At 45.0% G+C, this 18,206-nt stretch overlaps 1 long non-coding RNA gene across 1 annotated transcript in view; it reads right to left on the reverse strand.

Moving 5' to 3' along the window:
• LOC308606262 overlaps window positions 1-18,206 on the reverse strand; it is a 94,792-nt gene that overhangs the window by 65,586 nt on the left and 11,000 nt on the right. The window lies entirely within an intron of this gene.

An 18,206-nucleotide genomic window follows, 5' to 3' on the forward strand; every position in this document is an offset into this window, starting at 1 on the left:
ATCAGTTTCTGTATTTTTTTAAACAGAAAAAAACACTATCATTTCAAATGTCCATGGTACATATAAAATAGTAATTATATACCAAGCTACAAATAAAACCTAAATCAATTCCCCCAAATAACAGGGCACATACTCTTACCACCACCAAAAAAAAAAAAAAAAAAAAGATGGCTTAAACCAAAAAATGAATAAATAAAATCTAATGACTTGGAAACTGAAAGTCATTCTCCTGGTCAAATTGGAAATAAACAAAAGTCACCATCTTATAAATAAAGGACAGTAAGAGCAACTTATGTCAAAATTTGTCAGGTGGGGACATAGTTATACTCAGAAAAAATTGCTGTCTACACTGAAGAACAAAGCCACGATATTTTATACCTCCTTCCATTACAAGGTAGAGTTTGTTTACACAGCCCTTGGACCTGGGTTATCCTCTGACTTACTTTGGGTAGTAGAATGTGTGAGAGTGATTTTGTGTGAATTCCTAAGCATGGCAATTTCAATTTTTTCTCTCTTGGAATGCTGCCTCCATACTGCCACTTAAGGAAACTTCTAGCCCACTGAGGATGAGAGACTATGTGCAGGAGAACCAAGGGGCCAGCACTAACTGCCGGACACCTAAGTGGCGCCTCCTGGACCTTCCAGCCCAGCTGACCCGCCCCCATAACTGATCCCAAGTGAGATCAGCAGAGGAACCCCAGACAACCTAAAAAAATCATAAGATACAATAAAGTGTTGACATTTTGAGCCATAAATTTTAGGGTGATTTGTTATGCAGCCATAGATAGCAAATGATAACTTACTGTTTTTTATCATAAATCATGGAATTTTGAACTCATCATAAATAAACGAAGCAATTCTAGTGGACTGTGCTGTTTTGGCCAGTAACCCAAGTTGGTCCAATCAGTGAATCCCAGCACTTTTCTGGACACTTCCCTGGCACTTGGCTCCAGCTGGGGGCACGAAGGCTGCAGCAGGTCCAGCCTTCCAAAGTTCATCACAGAGAACCAGCCTCGCCTTCGGCATAAGTCTCACCTTTCCTCCTTGGCTCCAGGTGGGTCCCTGTGGCCAGGAAATTAAGACCTGCTGATCTGCTCAACCCTGAACCCTCTGTGCCCCTGGAGTTGGGAGTGGAGTTCTTAGCACATGAAATGTGTTCAGTACTCATCAAGTATTATTATCTATATTGTTATTATTACCTGGAAAATACATTGCTGGTTTTCTAGGAAACAAAGAGGCACTCTTCAACTTGTCCCTGACTTTCACCCCCTCTGGGGACTGGGACACAAGACTTATGCCAAAAGGTGTGGAGTGGGGGGTTGTGTGGGGGGTCATCATTCCTGCTAAAATAATGATTTTATTTATTTTAGCAGATTTTTTTTTTTTGGTTTAACCCATCTTCCCCCACCCCCCTGTGGTGGTAAGACTATGTGCCCTGAATTTAGAGCAAGCAGCAAAGAAATATTTTTCTTTTCAAAGTATGTTTATGTCGCTGTCAAGTAGCCAAATAATAGTCTCCCTCCAGGCTTTCTCCCTGCCGGGATCTCCTTACAGACAAGCCTGCACCCCAGATGCCTGGGGGCCCTTCAAGAACTCTGCAGCCTCCTAGAGCAGGAAGATGCCAGATGCTCTCTGCTTGGGGCAGGGCGACCAGGGTTCGAGGGGGCCGGCTCTGTTCTGACTCTCCCGCCCGACCTCTCTCTCTGCTTGCCCGACCACCGCAGGAGAAGCCTCGAGAAGACCGGAGGGAGGCCTGCCTCTGAGGGCAACCCAGAAACAAGGGTTTGGCCAGAGGAAAGTTAACTCCAACGTTACAGAGAGACCCTTCGACGTTTCTGTGCGTAGCGGTCCCCAGCCTCTCCTCCCCATCACCGCGGAGAACCGTGGCTGACGCACCTAGGACCGAATCGGGGTGGCGCCCTCAGAGCCCGACCCACGAGCTTGGTGAGCTGGGGCTCCCGCTGCGGGGAGGGACATTGGCAGAACCCCCTGACTCCCCACTCGGCGTCGGGGAGGACCCATGGTCGAAAACAGCTTGTCACCAGCAGTGTTTTGATTCCTGCCACAGAGCGGGTGTCAGCTGTGGCTCTTTTCCGCGGCCTCGGTCAGCCACTGAACACTTCTGGCTTAACCACTCCGGAGACTGGAAGGTGTTGCCGAAAACCCAGTGTGGTTTCTACTGCGCCACCGTCTCTCTTGCAAAATTAATCCCATAAGTGGCTGGTAAAGGGCACGTTTCCCAGGTAAGTGGCGCCGGCGCGTGCGGTGACCGCGCGACGAGGGGGCGCCCTCTCACGCCCAGTCCCCGCCCTGCAGCCCATCCCCACCGCCTCGGACACCTGGCCAGCGGTCTCAGTCCCTCCCCTCTTCCAGAGCTTGCCAGGGTCCTAGACTGTGGCAAGGAGACTGCCCAAATGCGCTGGGCAGGGTCCAGGCAAGACCAGGCACCGGCCTTGCCTGACCAGCGCAGCTGCCATGTGACTGCCGGGGCCGGGGGTCCTCGCTACAGACGGAAACGGTGACCCCCAGCGGGATCTGTAGCCTGGCACGTTCTGGGCTCTTCTGTCCAGTGCCCGAAAGGCAGGAGCGCTAAGGATCCGAGACCTCTCCTCTCATCCTGCCCTTGCCTCCCTGCCCGAAGGGGCCGGCAAGAAAAGGGAAGACCAGAGAGGGGTCTCCAGGCAGAGGCAGGCAGTGGGAAAGACGGCGGGTGCAGGGGGCTGTAACCCTCGCACCGCACCCCCACCCAAGCCTTGGCTGCCTAGCCCACCTCCTCCCCACCTTGGGGCCCTGGAGAGAAGGGCAGGGGGAAGGGGAACCGCACCAGGGGTCACCACTGCAGGGTCAGACCAGGTTCTTGAGCAACTGGGCATGGTCTATAAGTAGGCACCCTTCCAAACTGATAGTCCTTGATTTTCAAAAAAATGTATAGAAATAAGTGTATACACATTTCCAAACTACACAACTTCTTTGGAGGCTTATTATACCCATTAAAATATAGGTTACAAACACAGTAACTCAGTAGTTCCTTGGTGGTCTAGTGATGAGGATTTGGCACTTTCACTACCATGGCCCAAGTTCAATCCCTGGTCTGGGGACTGACATCCCATAAGCCATTTGGCACAGCCAAAAAAGAAAAAAAAAAAAAATAGAGTACCATTTGTTTCCAGTGAAGCAGGCCCAGAATCCCAGCTGAGTGCAAGCTGGCCTCACCTACAGCTGTGCACCTGTAGGTGTCGTGCTGCTTGTACTGAATGTCAAAGACACCCCTTAGATCAGTCGGTAAGAAGAGGGCTTTCCATTTCTACCCCCGGCTACCGTCCACCTCGGCAGGAGCAACACTCTTGGGTAACTCGCCCTGATGTAATGGCAGCCTTGCAGGTCACTTCCAGGCAGCCTATCCCAGAGGTGACGACCAAATTAAGATGCTGGAATCACACCATGTGTGTTGAAACAACTGAAAAGAGAGCTTGGAGCAAAGGGAATGAGATGGGGCAGCTCAGCACACTTGGAATAGGGTGCAGAGGTGGTTGGAAGGACCTCGCTGCCTGAGTCCTGGATTAGGCAATGCTGACATGTCCTGCTTCACTCAGTGGCATCAGCCTTCCCCACTGATGAGGACCTGAGTTGAGGATGAGCAAGCCGGTAGACGGTAGGTGCCTGGGGCGTGCACACACTCACTCTATCAAGAGCTATGGGGGCAAGGACGCCTGGCCTAGACCATACATAGCTGGCCGACAACCCTCTGAGCACCGTGCCTTTTACCTGCACATCTTGGGCAGGGGACTCGCGGTGCCGGAATGAATGTCACCAATAAAGAAGGATGATGCTTCCAACACAAAGCACAGAAGATAATTGAACACGTGTTGCCTGACACCAAAGAGGGACTTTGCCCTTGAAAAGACAATTCGTGTGCATGGAAAAGAAACACAATGCCTGGAACCACATTGTCTGGATCCAGGTCTCACTCTGGGACTGAATGAACCCTGTGTTTTGTGGGTGGATTGTTTAAAACTTTTTTTTTAATTTATTTATTTTCAGCTGCATTGGGTCTTCATTGCTGTGCAAGGGCTTTTCTCTAGTAGCAGCAAGCAGGGTCTTCGTTGCAGTGCGTGGGCTTCTCATTGCAGTGGCTTCCCTTTGTTGCAGAGCATGGGCTCTAGGCGCATGGGCTTCAGTAGTTGTGGCACACGGGCTCAGTAGTTGTGGCTCGAGGGCTCTAGAGTACAGGCTCAGTAGTTGTGGCACACGGGCTTAGTCGATCCGCGGCATGTGGGATCTTCCCGGACCAGGGATCAAACCCGTGTCCCCTGCATTGGCAGGAGGATTCTTAACCACTGCACCACCAGGGAAGTCCAGGTGGATTATTTAAAGATGCCAGGTTTCTGCTGTGGGCTGTAACTGAACTAGAAGATGCATTTGAGTCAAATAATTGAATAAGTAGGAGTGGATTGTAAGGGATGTTGCTGTATTATTGAGAATACTCAGGGGTTTTTTTCTATTAACTAATTTTATTTTTTTATTATTTTTTTAAATCTTTTTTTTTTTTTTTTTTTTGGCCACGCTGCGCGGCTTGTGGGACCTTAGTTCCCCAGCCAGGGATTGAACCCACACCCTCGGCAGTGACAGCATGGAGTCCTAACCACTGGACTTCCAGGGAATTCCCAAGAATACTCAGTTCTGGTGTATAGAATGAAAGACACAGATGAGTAGAGCAGTAGGAAAACTCCTAAAATGTGTCTGTAGATTAGGAACGTGTGAGATATGGGAGAGAAGAACAGAACCTATGTCTGGTGAGCATAGAAGGAAAGGATGGAACAAATCAATGTTATCTTTAGATAGAAAAGCATGGAAGGGCCGAGGGAGTCTCACTTATTCAGGATGCACAGCTCATGTCGGCTCATTGAGCTCTGTCAGCCCGACTGATGACAGCCGTTGATGCCACCCATTCTGGTCCCATGAGTCCCCTACCTGGGACATGCAGGTAAAAGTCATGGCTGCTCAGCAGGTCACCTGTGAGGGACAGCTATGGCCACACCACTGTCTTCTTCCAATAGGGCAAGTATGGGTTGACCCCAGGCACCTTCCATATATTGGGCTCCTTTTCTGTTTTCCCTTGTTTCTCACTGTATGTTTTAAATTGACTCAATAAAATGGATATAACAAGCATCTTAATTTGGCCTGTGAGCGTTTTGGTTCTGTCGCCTCTGGGGTAGCCTGCCTGATAGTATAAGAGGCTACCATTGCATCAAGTAAATTCCCAGCATTACAGGAGCAATTTACATGTTGCCAGTTATGTGAAGAGTTGAATATAGAAGCCTGAGTTAACTGGCACCACATTTCTGATGTGTTTCAGTGATATCTTAGCATTCCCTCTAGACTGGCGTCCAGGGAAGCCGCCTGGCTATCCCATCCCTTAATTTAGTTCTTATCCTGGGATGCCTCTCTCCAATATCTTCCACATGGGTTTTTTGAGAACATCAGCCAAGAATCCTGGGCACTAACTTACTGCATGTTGGAAATGGTATCAAAGGGTGTGTAAATTCTGGAGCTTCTACTGCGGCAGACAGAAAAGGCTCCAGGTGATATATGGGAAGTATCTCTCCCAGAAGATCCTTATCAGACAGCATGTTCAAATGGTTGGACATCCAATGACCTCAGGCCATCTGAGAGCTGGCTCTCCTACTGGGCTGAGTTTCTGGAATAAGACTCTGAGCCTATCAGAAAAATATAGGATACAGAAAGAAAAGCCTGTGCAAATTCTCAGTGCCCTGGTTCATCTGAGAATATTCTGGTTTTTCTTTACAATACTCCACTTACGCTTATTTTGCTCAGAAACAGATAAAGGGACAAAAGAATTGGATTCCATCCAAGAACTTCCTGCCTTCAGGAAAGAGGGGGATGAGAAAAGGGAGAACCCATTTTTCTAGAAAGTCAGCTCTTTTTAATCTGTCTTAGCAAACAAATTTCTTGAAATCAGGGAATAGGTCTTATGCATGAATGCACACACAAACAATTTAACACGATGCTGTACAAACACTATTGTCATAAACTAAGATGTCGTGCTTAATGAAAATACACAAAGGTGAATCTGACTCTCAGTTTTCTTATGGTCACCAATGTCTCATTCTAGAATGTAGCAACAAATAAATGGAAAGCAAAATTTTGAAACACCAGTTTAAATAGCATCAATGATAATCTATAGTGATAGAAATCAGATAAACATGAAATACTTGGGCATATGTTTAATGAAATTTGTGTTAGACATCTATATCGAAAACTACAAAACTTTCCTGAGAGAAGTTTAAGAAGATCTAAAGAAATGGAGAAATGTAAATGGATTGGAAGACTAAATATTTGTTAAGATGGCCATTCTGCCCAAATTGATTTATAGACTCAATGCAATCCAAGCCAAAATCCCAACAGGCTTTTATGTAGAAATTTATAAGCTGATTCTAAAATTTATGTGGAAATTCAAAGGATTTAGAATAGCCAAAATAATTTCGAAAAAGAACAAAGTGGGAGGATGCACGATCCTGATTTTAAGACTTACTATAAGCTACGTTATTGGAAAAAGATGAGTATATAGATTAATGGAACTTTATAGAGGTCCAGAAGTAGATCCACACACACATGGTTAACTGAGTTTTTACAAAGGCACAAAGGTAATTCTAAAGGCAAAAGGATAATCTTTTCAACAAATGGCACTGGTAAAACTGGATTATCTGTATGGAGAAAAATGAATCTCAATCCTTACCTCACACTATACGTAAAAATTAACTTGAAATACATCTGAGATCTAAATGTAAAAGCTGAAGCTATAAAATTCCTAGAAGACAGTATAGGAAATATCTTTCTGACCCGGAGCGTTCAAAGAAGATTTCTTAGACACAAAACTAAAAGCACTAAATATAAAAGAAAAAATTAATAAATTGGACTTTATCCAAGTTAAAAGCGTCTGCTCTTCAAAACAAACACTGACAAATTACTTGTATCCAGAATGTATAAAGAACTTCCACAAATCACTAATAAAAACACAAACAACCCACATTTCTAACAGCTTTGTTGAGATGCAGTTCACATGCCATACAATTCACCCATTTAAAATGTACAATTCAATGGCTTTTAGTATATTCACAAAGCTGTGCATCCATCCTCACAATCAATTCTAGAGCATGTTTATTATTCCAAAACGAAATGCTGTTCATCTTAGCTATCCACCCCACCACCACCTACACCCCCCCATACACACCCTCTCTAGGCCTAGGCAACCACTTATCTACTTACTATCCCTATAGATTTACATTTTCTGGATATTTCATGTACATAGCGTCATACAATATGTGGCCTTTTCCGTCTGGCTTCTTTCACTTAGCATGTTTTCAAGCATCATCCACTTTTTAGCATGTATTAGTACTTTGTTCCTTTTGTTACCAGATAATATTCCATTGTATGGATATATCACGTTTTATTTATCCATTCATCAGTTGGTGAACATTTGGGTGGTTTTCAGAACTCACTTTTAAAAAATGTGCAGAGACTTGAACAGACACTTCATTGAAGAAAATATACAAATGGTCCATAAGCACAAGAAAAGGTACTCAATATCGTTAGTCATTAGGGAAATTCAAATTAAAGTCACAATGTGATACCTCTAAACATCTACTCAAATGGTTAAAATTTTAAAACACCACGTGTTAGTGAGGCTATCAACCAAATGGAGCTGTCAACATGCCACTGGGGATCATTAGAGAAATGCAAATCAAAACTACAATGAGGGCTTCTTTGGTGGCGCAGTGGTTGGGAGTCCGCCTGCCGATGCAGGGGACATGGGTTCGTGCCCTGGTCTGGGAGGATCCCACATGCCACGGAGCGGCTGGGCCCGTGAGCCATGGCCGCTGAGCCTGCGCGTCCGGAGCCTGTGCTCTGCAACGGGAGAGGCCACAGCAGTGAGAGGCCCGCGTACCGCAAAAAAAAAAAAAAAAAAAAAAAAACCTACAGTGAGGTACCCCCTCACACCAGTCAGAATAGTCATTATTAAAAAGTCTACGAATAATAAATGCTGGAGAGGGTGTGGAGAAAAGGGAACCCTCCTACACTGTTGGTGGGAATGAAAGTTGGTACAGCCACTATGGAGAACAGTATGGAGGTTCCTTAACAAACTAAAAATAGAGCTAGCATATGATCTAGCAATCCCACTCCTGGGCATATACCTGGAGAAAACCATAATTCAAAAAGATACATGCACACCAGTGTTCATTGCAGTATTATTTCTAATAGCCATGGAAGCAACCTAAATGTCCATCAACAGATGAATGGATAAAGATGTGGTATATATACACAATGGAATATTACTCAGCCATAAAAAAGAATGAAATAATGCCTTTTGCAGCAACATGGATGAACCTAAAGATTATCATACTAAGTAAGTCAGACAGAGAATGACAAATATCATATGATATTACTTATATGTGGAATCTAAAAAAAAAAGATACAAATGAAATTATTTTTTAATATCTTTATTGAAGTATAATTGCTTTACAATGTTGTGTTAGTTTCTGCTGTACAACAAAGTGAAACAGCTATATGTATACATATATCCCCATATCCCCTCCCTCTTACGTCTCCCTCCCACCCTCCCTATCCCACCCCTCTAGGTGTTCACAAAGCACGGAGCTGATCTCCCTGTGCTATGCGGCTGCTTCCTACCAGCTATCCATTTTACATTTGGTCGTGTATATATGTCAGTGCTACACTCTCACTTCGTCCCAGCTTCCCCTTCCCTCCCCCACAAGTGTCCTCAAGTCCATTCTCTATGTCTTCGTCTTTATTCCTGCCCTGCCACTAGGTTTATCAGTACCATTTTTTTAGATTCCATATATGTGCGTTAGCATACAGTATTTGTTTTTCTTTCTGACTTACTTCACTCTGTACGACAGACTCTAGGCTCATCCATCTCATTACAAATAACTCAATTTTTTCCTTTTTATGGCTGAGTAATATTCCATTGCATATATGTGCCACATCTCCTTTATCCATTCATCTGTTGATGGACATTTAGGTTGCTTCCATGTACTGCCTATTGTCAAATGAACATATTTACAAAAGAGAAACAGACTCACAGACATAGAAAATAAATTTATGGTTACCAAGGGGGAAAGCAGGGGAGGGATTAATTAGGATTTGGGGATTAACAGATACACACTACTATATATATTGAATAAAATAGATAAATAACAAGGAACTACTGTATAGCACAGGGAACTATATTCAATAGCTTGTAATAACTTATAATGGAAAGGAATCTGAAAAAGAATATATATAAGTAAATCGCTTTGCTGTACATCTGAAACATTGTAAATCAATTATACTTTAATAAAAAGAAGTGAGTAGTGTGTATAGCTGTTACACTACAACTAAAACAAAAAATGAAGACAGTATTCTTCTGGCATTCAAAACTATAATCTAACTCAGCAAAGAAGTTGTTTATGTCTTTAACAAACAAGTGATGTTCCAACATATGTCTTGTTTCACTTTTGTCTTACTCCTTAAAGTAAATGAAAATAGCAACCAACAGGTCAGAACTACACTAGTTAATTGCAAACTTTGGTTGGCTACAGATACAAGACTCTGGAAAAATCAGTGAAAACATTTTGTGATAATCAGTTGACTGTATGGGATTTACGATAAAAAAATACATTTTATTTATTTATTTTATTTTTTTATTATTTTATTTTTTTTTGCGGTATGCGGGCCTCTCACTGTTGTGGCCTCTCTCGTTGCGGAGCACAGGCTCTGGATGTGCAGGCTCAGCAGCCATGGTTCACGGGCCCAGCCGCTCTGCGGCATGTGGGATCTTCCCAGACCGGGGCACGAACCCGTGTCCCCTGCATTGGCAGGCGGACTCTCAATGACTGCGCCACCAGGGAAGCCCTACATTTTATTTTTTACTTATAAATTAGTAATAAACATCCTTTATATCAGCAAAATTCATACTTTTAAAATAATACTTTTAATATGTTGTTATTAATATGCTAAATAAATAGATGTTAAATATATAACATTTTTTCCAGAGAGCCTGCTGTTAAATATTTACCAGTATACTACTGGGCCCAAGGGAATATTTTGGATGATGGAAATTATCTATATATTGATTGGAGATATGGTTTCATGGTGTACACATTTGTCAAAACTCATTAAACCATATACTTAAAATGTGTGCATTTTATGGTATGCAAATTGTACCTCAATACATTTGATTTTTAGAAAAATAATATAAAATTGAAGACTCTGATAAGCTAATGAAGACCTCAGTGAATTCCATAGTGGCTGGGCCTTGAAGAAACATTTGGGGGTCATAGCACAGTTTGTTCAGGTTTTTTTAAGCCCAGAGAAGACAAAAGTCAAGAATGTCCTCTGACCACCCCCGCCAGTCCCACGGCCTGCACACAGCTGCAACCCCGGGTCCTCCTCCATCCTGAGCCAGTACACCTTTGTCTGTCATCCTCTCAAAATATCCAAGAACTCACTCGTCTATTAAAATAACGTCTGAGATGAACTGCTTTGCAGTAATTATCAGCCAAGAGTAAAGGAAATGTGTTCTGCGTTTTCCAAAGCCTCTTTTACCTGAGTCTTTGATGAATTCCCCAGGAGCAGCCCTTCAGTCCCAGCCCTTTGCACAGGAGGTGAGCAAGAATGACCCCATTCACATGGAGGCGCATGTTGGCCACTGCACAGAGAGGAAAGCCAAGTCCAGAAGTAAGGAGGGAAAAATCATAGATCAGGATGCTCTGCCTTCATGAAGCTAAATGTTCACAGTGTTTGGAAACAGCCAGTCAGCCCACTGAAACTTTCATTTTTCATCCAGATAGATATTGCAGTCCCATAACCCTGTCATACATGTATGTATGTATATGATCACATACATATAAACATAAACATATATATGATATATATCATATATGCAAGCTTTTACACCAAGATAAATTCTTGTTGTAAAAAAAAGACAAATTGATTTTTGCCTATTTGTGAATTAAAATCCTAGCATCAGTCTTATCTTCAGCAGCCCACGCCGAATAACTTGCTGTTTAATATCAGTTAATCAATCAGCAGGTATACATAGAATAGTGACTACATGTTTATGACGGCTTCCTGGAAAGATGGGCATTTATTGCTTTGTGTCTCTTTAATTGACCTGGGTAATCCCAGCTCACTGTTTCCATCATATTCCTCTTCTAGACCCAGCAGAGGAAGTATGTGCCTTGAAATCATCACTTTATTGCTATTAATACATACTAGCCAGGAATATTTTGTTGGATATATTTTAATAACCAGTTGATCTTTGGATTTTCACTCTGAAATGATTCTATCTCAAAGAGAATCTTTTTTTTAAATTTATTTATTTTTGTTTATTTATTTTTGGTGCGTTGGGTCTTTGTTGCTGTGCGCAGGCTTTCTAGTTGTGGTCAGCGGGGGCTACTCTTGGTTGTGGTGTGCGGGCTTCTCATTGCGGTGGCTTCTCTTGTTGCGGAGCATGGGCTCTAGGCGCGTGGGCTCAGTAGTTGTGGCTCGCAGGCTCTAGAGCGCAGGCTCAGTAGTTGTGGCGCATGGGCTTAGTTGCTCCGTGGCATGTGGGATCTTCCTGGACCAGGGCTCGAACCCGTGTCTCCTGCATTGGCAGGTGGATTCTTAACCACTGCACCACCAGAGAAGTCCACAAAGAGAATCTTTACATGTTTAATTAATAATAACTTAATTAATAAAGCTTATATTAATTGTAAACTTTGGTGATTTTACAATAGTAGTTAATTGTAGTTAATGCACAATTATTTAAGGAATAAGGGATCAATTCCTCATGAATGAAATCATGTTCACACAACCCCAGGAAGAAACAGATGTGAGCGAGTTGCAGAGAAGACAGTTCAGCCCCAGAAGTTACCCTGCTCTGTAGCATCCCACAGGAGAGATGTAGGGCCCCTGGCACAGAGTTTTGCTGCTCCTTACTATTCAGAATCAGTCCTTGGACTTCCCCGGCAGTCCAGTGGTTAAGATTCCATGCTTCCATTGCAGGCAGCACGGGTTTGATCCCTGGTGGGGGAACTAAGATCCCGCATGCTATGCAGCACAGCCAAAAATATCAGTCCTGGTCACAGTGCCCCATAGCATCCCTGGACCAGGAAAGTCACTTAGGCCCCAGAGAAAGCCTGGGCCTGTCAGGGTAGCCCAGAGGAAAGGCCATGGCTATCTGGATGGAGGTGTGCACCTGGAGAGACCACCTAGAGCCACCCAGGAAAACTCACAATCAAGGCATGGAGGCAGGGCTTAGGACTGTCTAGGAACAAGTCTGTGCCGCAGGACGTGTAATTGTTTCACGGTCCTGGCACTGTCTGCATACTCATCCCCACTGGAGGCTTCCAGATGGTTGGGTGTTTATTCACAATCCACACGGTCTCGCAGACGAGGGTCACTGGCTCACTATGCCCGCCCCATGTGCCACATCCATATACCACCTATTCCACCCAGAGGACTGTCACCCTAGCTGTGTGCTAGAGCCAGCTCCTGCTGGCTTGCAAGAGTCAATTGTTAAATTTTCAGAAAATCTGCAAGCTAAACATAGTCGTTATAAAAAATTAAATTATATGAGCTTACAATTAAATAAACTGTATTCAAATATGAAAGTAATATATACCCCAAACATCATTCCTAGTTACTTTATTTTGTTGTGGTTTACTGCCTTCTTTGCTCTTGAGGTTATTTACATCTATTGTATCTCGATGGTGGGAATACAATATAATAGTGTGCTAGTGGACACCTCTTCCCAATTCAGCTCTCTGTTCAGGGACCTCACATTGGTAGCCTGAAACTGGCCACGATGGGAGCATTGACACCACGGAAAGTGGCAAATGTGACATATCAGGGTTCCTTTAGTTTGGTTTGTTTGAAGAGCCCTTGTTACAACAGTTACGCTGGATACCGGCATATCCCCCATGGGACTGGAGTGGGTCGGGCAGCAGATAGGCTGGTGAGTGGGAGAGTTGCTCTTAGCACAGTGGACAGTCTAAACAGACACTGGGAAGTAGCAAGAGGTAGCAAAGAGCATGGGCTGAAAAGCACTCCCAGAGCTCTAGAGAGCCAGAGTACTGCCAGGGGTCAAGAAAAATGAGGCGGACTTCTCTGGCGGTCCAGTGATGAAGACTCCAAGCTCCCAATGCAGGCGGCCCGGGTGCGATCCATGGTCGGGGAACTAGAACCTGCATGCATGCCTCAACCAAGAGTACGCATGCCACAACTAAAGATCCCGCAGGCCACAACTAAGAGCTGGCATGGCCAAATAAATAAATAAATATTTTTTTTTTTTTTTTTTTTTTTTTTTTTTTTTTTTTTTTGCGGTACGCGGGCCTCTCACTGTTGTGGCCTCTCCCGTTGCGGAGCACAGACTCCGAACGTGCAGGCTCAGCGGCCACGGCTCACGGGCCCAGCCGCTCCGCGGCATGTGGGATCTTCCCGGACCGGGGCACGAACCCGTGTCCCCTTCATTGGCAGGCGGACTCTCAACCACTGCGCCACCAGGGAAGCCCAATAAATAAATATTTTTAAAAAAAGAAGATGAAGAAAAGCAAAATGAGGACTGAATGTCCCCCAGAGCCTGGGTAGATGCAGCAGAGTGAAAGCCCCTCCCCCAAAGAACAGCACACAGGAAGTTCTAGAGAGAAAAATCACTGTGACTGAGCAAAGGGAGCCCCTAACCCTGCTCCCCCGCATCCTCAGCAAACTCCCCAAACCCCGCTGATGTGTCTGCACCTGAAGGAAGCAGACTGAGGAGAAATGAGGCTGAGGGTCTTTGGGGTAAGTGCACAGTAAGGCTGCCCTTTGGCAGAAGCTCCCACCAGGTCGGGGAGGGGCTGGCTGTCTTTTCTTTCTTCTCTTGAGAAAGGTTCAAGGGAGTCTTCTGGGCCACCTGTGGAACTGGTGCATTAGTTTGCTAGCGCTGCTGCAACAAGAGTACAGAAATTTATCCTCTCACAGTTCTGAAAGCTAGAAGTCTGAATTCAAGGTGTCAACAGGGTTGGTTTCTTCTGAGGCCTCTCTCCTTGGCTTGTAGGTGGTCATCGTCTCCGAGCGTCTTCACATGGTCTCCCTCTGTGTGTATCTGTGTCCTAATCCCTTCTTACAAGGACATCATTCATATTGGATTGGGGCCCATCCTAATGACCTCATTCAACCTTCATCACCTCTTTAAAGGCCCCATCTCCAAATATAGTCACCTTCTGAGGCACTGGGCGTTAGGATTTCAATACAGGAATTTCTGGAGGACACAGCTCATAACAGCCAGGAATATATCTGTGGAAGCTATGGAGGCAAGGGTGGGTCCTGGAAGGCTGACCAAGAGCAGCCCCAGGACAGAGGGACTGAGGAACTCCGTGCTCCTGAGGGCAGGCACTGCATCTTACCTGCCTTTATTTCCCAAATGTCGAGCACTAGGCTTGGCACTTAGTAGGGTTTCCAAAAAAATGCTTTTTGAATGAGGGGATGAATGAATGAATGAATGAGCATGTTGCTAGAAAAGGTATTCCCGTTCTCTGCACCTTTTTTTACAAACAGGTGAGAATCTTTCTGGTTTTATTTAAGGACAGGTAAGGGTCCTCTTAATTTCCTCTGAGGTTGGTTCTCTTTGGACCAGGCAGGTGAGGGCTAGGACCAAACTTCATCTTGGCCCCCAACCATTCAGCATCCATCCTCTGCACCAAGTCCTCTCCACTCCCCGCCCCCATCCCTCGCCTCAAGGAGCAGGGCTCAGAACTCAGAGAGCTCCAAAGACCCAAGGGTATGTACACAGCCTAGGAGGAAAAAAATGTATCAGCACAAAACTATAGAGAAAACAATGCAACGTCAGGATTAATACACTTGATGAGACATAATACGTCAACTAGTTTCCAAGCCCATTTTGTCATTTATTAGTTATTTATACATCATGATGTGGGATAGGGGTGCATTTCCATTTTTTTGACATTTTTTGTAGTAGGGGATCCAAAAGTAGAAGCCTCTGGGGCCTGGGAAGCTCTTAGACTGGCCCTGTGCCTGTTAGCTTTCCAGCTAGGAGAAGGAGGTCCTAATCAGGGTAACATGGTGGTACCCTCACCCTGTGGCATGGAGATCATCCTCAGAAAGAAGCTGCCAACCCAGCAAGTGGCCACAGAAGCTTGAGTGGAACTGCTTCTGAAGTCAAAGACTCCATGACTGGTTTTAGGCGAAAAACTGTTTTCTAAATGTTTCCTGCTGGCCCCCCTTTCCCACCAGGCACAGATGACAGCTGTCATCATAAAGGATACAGGACCTGAGGGGTTTTTTTCCTCCTGAGAGTGGTTTCAGAACTTGGTCAATTGCTTTGGGAGGGAAATGAGGCAAAAGGCGAACATGTTTCTTTTTCCCAAAAAGAGCACAGCGTGAGGAGCAATGATGGTGTGGCTTAGCTCCAAGAGTAACCCTTGTGGGTCCTGACATCTGACATTGTGCCTTTAACAGTGAGCTGGAAAGGATTTTGAAAAAATGCCATTCTGTGCACTGTGGGCAACTGCATGTACAGTAGGTCTGCTCTGAGCAGAGAAGCATCAATATCTATTACTTAGACACAGATGAGAAGGCGAATCGGCAGCTGCTAGACCATCAGATGAACTGCACTCTGTTGTGTTTCAAGCCTAACTTTCCTTCTGCCTTTTACATCTCATAATTGTCAGTGAGCTCCGTGGAACCCTTCCATGACATAACTGATCAACTGCAGGATCGTGGCTAATAAACTGATATAAAAGAGCTTATTAAGACATACCTTTAAGTGTGAGATAATATGTGATTCAACACGCGGCACAAACAGCTCAGAAGCCCAAGCTCGCCGCCAAGCTTACTGTGGCTTTCTCCCAGGGAATCACGGCATATGGTACCATAATAGAGCAGGAATTTACAGCAACGGAGATGTATGAGGGAGATTAAAGCTTCATCTGTAAGGACATACTGCGTGGCAAAAAAACACCATTATTGTATTTTCTGCTTTGTATTCTAATGAGAAACTTAATCCCTTTCGGTAGAGTGTGGGCTCCCTCTGCTGCTGGCAGGGCATATCAGGACTCTATGCACTAAGGGATCCCTGGGCACCTGAGCAGAGCAGGTTGGCCTGTCCTGGGAGGAGAAAGATGGGGCTGAACCTTCAGAGGGACAGACTTGTGCTGTAGGCTCTGCCTCTGTGTGACACTGGGACTATCTGTGCGGCTACTGCAAGTGATGGGAAACACAACGATGACCTGTCCACATCACCTGTGTCCATCCTGAAATAGGTCACAGAAGTGATGCTGAGAGGCAGCCCTCCCCCGTGAGTGACGACCCTCCCCTCCCTCCCTCCCCCCCCTTCTCTTCTCCTTCTTCTTCTTCTTCTCTCTCTCTCTCTCTCCTTTTTTTACCTTCCACATAGCCACTGCCAGAAGCTCCTCCAGTTCTGTTTCAGATCCCTCCCAAAAACTGCTCTGGGTTCTGCCTCGTCCTAGCACGGCCAGCACCTGACTCATGTGGTACCGAGGAGACTGCATCACCCAGAAGGTTTAACACCTCCCGCCCATCAGTAAGCAACTCGTCTCAAGACACCTGGCCGCACCCCACTCTCAGCCTCCCACCACCCGTCCAACTTCAAGAGTTGCTTCTTCCGGCAACAGGATGTTTTAATGTAGTATCCGCCCCAAGAGCAGAAACATTTTAGTGCCATAACTTTGATGTGTCCCTTTTGGCCAAATCTAAATAAATAAATAGACCATTAAACTCCAGCTGTTTCTGCTACCAAGATAGGTATGGGAAGAGGATGCGGCCTGGGGGTGGGGTGGGGGGGTCATACACCACACTCTTTGAAACTAGGACCACCCTTGCTCCTCTCAGAACTATCAACCATCCTAAGCAAAGCAGCTCATTCTCCGATAATCTGGTTATTCGCGTGGTCAGTATCTCAAATTCTCTGATTTCTCTCTTAAAGTTCTAATGGCCGTACTAATGTACTTTCAGTTAGTCAACAGAGATGCACGTCTGTGTGTCTGCAGACTTCCTGGTGATACTAGCGGTCTTTTACCAGGTATACATTAGCTACTGGGTGAGAGGGGTGCGGGGATACTGCTAGTTCTCTGGGTTACATATGCTGCTATATGATCACCTATTCTCACCTGCAGCCTGCAGAGAAAAACGTTCAATTACATTTCAGATGGTGTCCTCGGGCATACACATTTATATTTCATATCGCTAATTTCAACACTCATAGCATTTATTCATTTGCTCATTTAACTCAGAAGCCTCTGCAGTCATCCAGATGAGAGGAGCTCGCCTGGCCAAGGCAGGTGGTAGAAGAGGAGGTGGGGAGGAGCCAGGCCCTGGAGAGATTTTGAAGACAGACAACAAGATATTCGGGTGAGCTGGATGTGGGGTGAGACAGAAAGAGGGGGGTCAAGGTGACTCCAAGATCTTTGGTGTGCAGTTACGAGGGTGCCTGTTTTTCAATCTGGTTGCAAGGTGGTGCTATTTACTGAGATGGCAAACAATGGAGGGAGACAGGTTCTGAAGGAGAAGTCAGGATTTGTTTGGGGCATGATGCATTTCAGATGCCTGGTCGACATCCTTGTGACGATGTGGGGTGGGCAGGTGGATGTTCTGCGTTGGGTTCCAAGGGAGGGTGGGCTGGAGATAGAACCTGAAATTCACCAGTGTATAGATGGCACTGGATGAGATTGCCAGGGGGTGAGTATGAAAAGCCTGGGGCAGAGTCCTGGGGTAACTTGCAGATAAAGTCAGGAGGAGGGGCGAGCCCCATCCTACAAAGGAAAAGCAAGAGGAAAACCAGGAGGTCATGGGGCAAGTATCTCAAGGAGGAGCGAGACAGTAACATTGCTGCTGATGGACTGGAATTATTGCTGCTGATGGACTGGAATTATCTCAGTAACCCTGAACAAGGCAGCTTCAGAGAATCCTAACTGAATGGTTCAAGAGAAAGTGAGCCATGAAGAAGTGGAGATAGCAAACAGAAACCACTTTTTTCAGTTTTGCTATAAAGGAGAGGAGAAAAATAGGGCTATGGTAGAAGGTAAATTTTATATTATGTATATTTTATCACAATTAAAAACATGTTTATTTTTTTATTTTTTTGTGGTACGTGGGCCTCTCACTGTTGTGGCCTCTCCCGTTGA

This window comes from Mesoplodon bidens, assembly GCF_964165515.1.
Source record: "Mesoplodon bidens genome assembly, chromosome: 18".
Classification (NCBI taxonomy): Eukaryota; Metazoa; Chordata; class Mammalia; order Artiodactyla; family Ziphiidae; genus Mesoplodon; species Mesoplodon bidens.